The sequence below is a fragment of the Corvus brachyrhynchos genome, unplaced genomic scaffold (assembly GCF_000691975.1).
Source record: "Corvus brachyrhynchos isolate BGI_N302 unplaced genomic scaffold, ASM69197v1 scaffold200, whole genome shotgun sequence".
NCBI lineage: Eukaryota > Metazoa > Chordata > Aves > Passeriformes > Corvidae > Corvus > Corvus brachyrhynchos.
Genome location: NW_008236184.1, coordinates 5,131,262 through 5,135,430, shown reverse-complemented (window position 1 = coordinate 5,135,430; position 4,169 = coordinate 5,131,262). Strand labels below are relative to the sequence as shown.

The window sequence follows — 4,169 nt, the reverse complement described above, 5'->3', positions numbered from 1 at the left end:
AGCAGCTTAGGGTGTCCCCGAGAGCCGCCGCCATCTGTTCCCAGCCCGGGGTGGCACCCTGGCAACCGCACGGCTGCGGTGGGAAGGGCCGGGAAGGGGCTGGGAAGGGGCCGGGAAGGGACTGGGAAGGACTTCGATGGGGCTGGGAAGGGCTGGGGACGCCCCGCGGTGGGTGGGCGCTGCTCTGCGAACCCCGAAGGGTGAAGTCCTCCACGGGATAACAGAGCCCGGGATAACCGGGGGAAGGGGGATCCCGTTATCCCGGATTCTGTGGTGGGCAGGGATATCCCGTTATCCCGGATTCCGTGGTGGGCAGACGCCGTGGGCGTGCCTAGGGCACAGCTGGATGGGCTCTGCTTTGTTCCTGGGGTGGACACGGCTCAGCCTGGCACAGGACGCACAGCAGGGGACGGGACACACAGCAGGGCATGGGATGGGATGGCATGGGACACACAGCACGGCATGGGACACACAGCACGACATGGGATGAAGGGCTGGGGACGCCCCGCGGTGGGTGGGCGCTGCTCTGCGAACCCCGAAGGGTGAAGTCCTCCACGGGATAACAGAGCCCGGGATAACCGGGGGAAGGGGGATCCCGTTATCCCGGATTCTGTGGTGGGCAGGGATATCCCGTTATCCCGGATTCCGTGGTGGGCAGACGCCGTGGGCGTGCCTAGGGCACAGCTGGATGGGCTCTGCTTTGTTCCTGGGGTGGGCACGGCTCAGCCTGGCACAGGACGCACAGCAGGGCACGGGACACACAGCAGGGCATGGGATGGGATGGCATGGGACACACAGCACGGCATGGGACACACAGCAGGACATGGGACACACAGCAGGACATGGGATGGCATGGGACACACAGCACGGCATGGGACACACAGCAGGACACAGCCCAGCATGGCTCTGCTGCCCCTGCCCCTTTCCCAGTGCCCCCTTCAGGGACAGAGACCCAGCATGGGAAAAGTGGTTCTGATGCTCCAGGATCAAATCCCTGCCTGCTCCGTGGGAGCCCTTCCGTGCAGGAATTCCACGCTCACGGAAGGAAATCACAGACAAAAAGTGGGCAATGCCACAGAAGGTGCCACCTTCACAACCTCAGGCTCTTGGGGGAATCAGTTCCCGCTCGGTTTTCCAGCTGTTTCCAGCTCTGCCTTCCTGGCCTGGCAGCGTGGGCCAAACCCGACCTGACAGCACCTTTAAAAAGCCCTCATGAATTTATCATTTGAAAATCCAGCGTGGGGGCTGGGAATGACTGAATTACAGAATCTGGGAGCTGGCTGACACAAATGGGAATGGGAGAGCCCAACACCCCTCCCCAGCACTTGGAAAAGCCGGAGTCCAACCCCATGGACTGCCAAGGGCAGCAGTTTCCTGGGAAGGGTTGGAAGCGTGGCCAGAGCCGCTCAGGTGCCGAAGGGGCGGCGCGGGGGGTCCTGGGGGTCCCTTCCCCTTCCCTTCGCTCTCCCAATCTTCCAACAAAGGATTCCTTGCAATTCCTATCTTCTAATGGTCCCCTGCGTCAGCCCCTGGCGGCGTGCAGCCTCCAGCCCCAGGGAAACGCAACCCGAGCGCTCCCCTGCCCATTACCGGGAAGCCGAGCGGGCAGAGCGCCGCTGCCGCCCTTTATCCCTCCCTGGCAGCAGGTCCTGTCGTGTCCAATCCATCACGGGAGCCCCGCAGGACCCTACAGCTGTCCTGGCTCACGGCAGGGCTTTGTCTCCAGCAGGGTGCCGGGCCGGCAGCTCGGGAATGCCGGGGCTCGCATCCCGGGGCTCGAGAGCTGCCTGATCCCGGTCCTGAGGCACCCCGCGGGCCGGGTGCCCCAATCCCAGCCCTTTCCCTGCATCCCCAAATCCTGGCAGGAGCAGAACTAAAGCTGCTGGGTGCTGCCTTGGAGCTGGGAAAGGGAGGGAAGTGGTTTGGGATGAGCCCATCCCACGGGATGGGGGAGAGGCCAAGGGATGAGAACTCCTCCCATGCATCCTGGGCTCCATCCCCGCTCCAGCATCCCCCCCCAGCTCGGGGATCCCTGTCACGGATGTCCTGTGTCCCCCAACCCTCCCCTGCTCCTGCCTTTCCCCCCACCTCCGTGAAATTCTGTGGATCAGAGGGTTCAGAGACACTTTGCTTGCGGTTGAGCTTCAGTACATTGACTTTTTATTCTTTTTTTTTCGCTTTTTGGCCCTTTTTTACAAAAACCAGTGGTAGTTATTAACAGCTGTACAGATTCTGCTACATACTTTGGTGTGAAGTCGAGAGCCTGGCTCCGGGAGCTCCACCAGCTCCGCAACATGCAATTCCTGCACCTCAGTCCTGCCATTCGGGGAGGAAAACGAAGCAGCCCAGCTGCAGCCCTGGGAACCTGGGGGACACGAGCTGGGGGTGACCCCAGGGACAGGGCGGAGCCCCCCAGCCCTTCCCAACACAGCCCATCCGTGCAGAGCAGGATGCTCCAAAGGCCACGGAGCCGGGAATGCTGTGCCCAGGGTCAGGGCGCAGAAAGGGGCAGAGCTGCCCCCACAGATCCCAAGACCGACCCCAAAACACCCCTGGGACATCCCTGGACCCCTCCAAGGCTCTGCTGGCCCCAGGGCCAGGGGCAGAGCCGTCAATCTGAGCCAAACCACCCCAAAATGCCTTTCCCTAAAAGCAGCTTTAGAGACCTCGGCTTCTCCTTTCTTGGATCATCAATGCCCCAAACTGATCCCATCCTCCCACCGAGCCACCCTGGGCCTGGAACATTCCCTCATTTCAGCTCCGAACCCTCTCGTTTTGACGGGAAAACCAGGAGTTCCCAGGAGATCTCTCCTCCTTCCCAGCCCAGCTCCTCTGTCTGCCCCGGGAGCAGCCGGAGGGATGGGATGGATCCCTGAGGGATGGGATGGAGGCTCCTGGGAGGGCTGCAGTTCCAGGTCCCACCTCTCCATCCTCCTCTCCAAACCATTCTCCCCTCAACCCTAAACTTTTTTTTTCTCCTTTTGGACCAGATCCAACTCGCCAAAAATAATCCATAAAAATGCGGTATAAAAATCCTCTGCCGTGTGCTACAACACAGGTGAGCACTGCTGCTACACAAATACTTTTATTTTCCCGTTAGGTCTTCGTGGGTTTTTTGTCTCTTTTTTTTTTTTTTTCTTTTTTTTTTTTTGTCCTTTTCAGAACCCTTTAGTACAAAAGGCCTGTGGGGGGAGGGAGTTGCTCCATAAAACCAGAAGACACAAGACCATAAAGCCCACAAGGACCACAAGCAGCCCCCCCACCACACACAAACCCTACTTGTTAGTAAACTTTTTTGCTTTTAAAAAAAAACTGTATTTTTTTTTGTCTTTTTTTTTTTTTTTCAAGGTTATCAATTCTAATTCTTTACTTTCATTTGAATACAAAACACGTAAGTTTGCTATTATCTTTCGTGGCTCCCTGAGCTGAATTTTCTAAGCTTTCTTTGAAATCACTCCTCATTTGCTTCTGTCCGAAGACCAAGAAGGGCTTGCGTGGGCTTCCCCTTTTCTTCAAACATCCAAGCACGGAAAAAAAATAAGGATAAATCCATAAATCCATCTATAAAAAACAAACCCCAAGGTGATTGTGTCGATGTCCCGTCAGTAGCTGAGGATCCGAGCGATTCCCCACCATCACTAACACACAACGCACGACAGGAGGAACAACTTTTCACCAGTGGACATCTCTTCTCAGCCTGGATGGCAAAGTCCCCACGGACACTTCCAGAGGGGGTGGGAAAAGGGGGGAAAAAAAAAAACAACCAACCAAAAAAAAAAACCAAAAACCAACCAAAAAACCCCCAGAATAAAATTGCCACCACCAAAACCATCAGTGGAATACAATTACAGCAGACAAAAATACACAGCTAAGTGTACCGGGAGGGTCCCCCCTTCCCACGCTATTTCCTAGTCCAGTATTTACATTTTTCACAAGTCTTATGCGGGATGCACAAAAAAAAAGTCCCAATAAAAAAGGAGTCCTTGATAGTGCCACCAAAGCCAGACGGAGAGAACCGGAAAACCAAAAAAAAAAACAACAACAAAAAAAAAAAAATCCAAAGAAACCCCAAAACCCTAAAACCAAATAAGAATCCGTTTAGGGCTTCCATGTGTGCCAGAGTTGCTGATCTCCAAATAAATCCGAGTGTGGCGGATGCCGGGCGGAGC

At 56.0% G+C, this 4,169-nt stretch overlaps 1 protein-coding gene across 1 annotated transcript in view; it reads right to left on the bottom strand.

The window, feature by feature from the left end:
• Positions 1 to 2,137: 2,137 nt before the first annotated feature.
• TLE3 (transducin like enhancer of split 3) overlaps positions 2,138 to 4,169 on the bottom strand; it is a 44,743-nt gene continuing 42,711 nt past the window's right edge. The window contains 1 exon segment of the mRNA XM_017738471.1: positions 2,138 to 4,169. This exon segment is cut by the window's right edge and continues 200 nt beyond it. The gene's annotated coding sequence lies outside the window, so the exon portion shown is untranslated.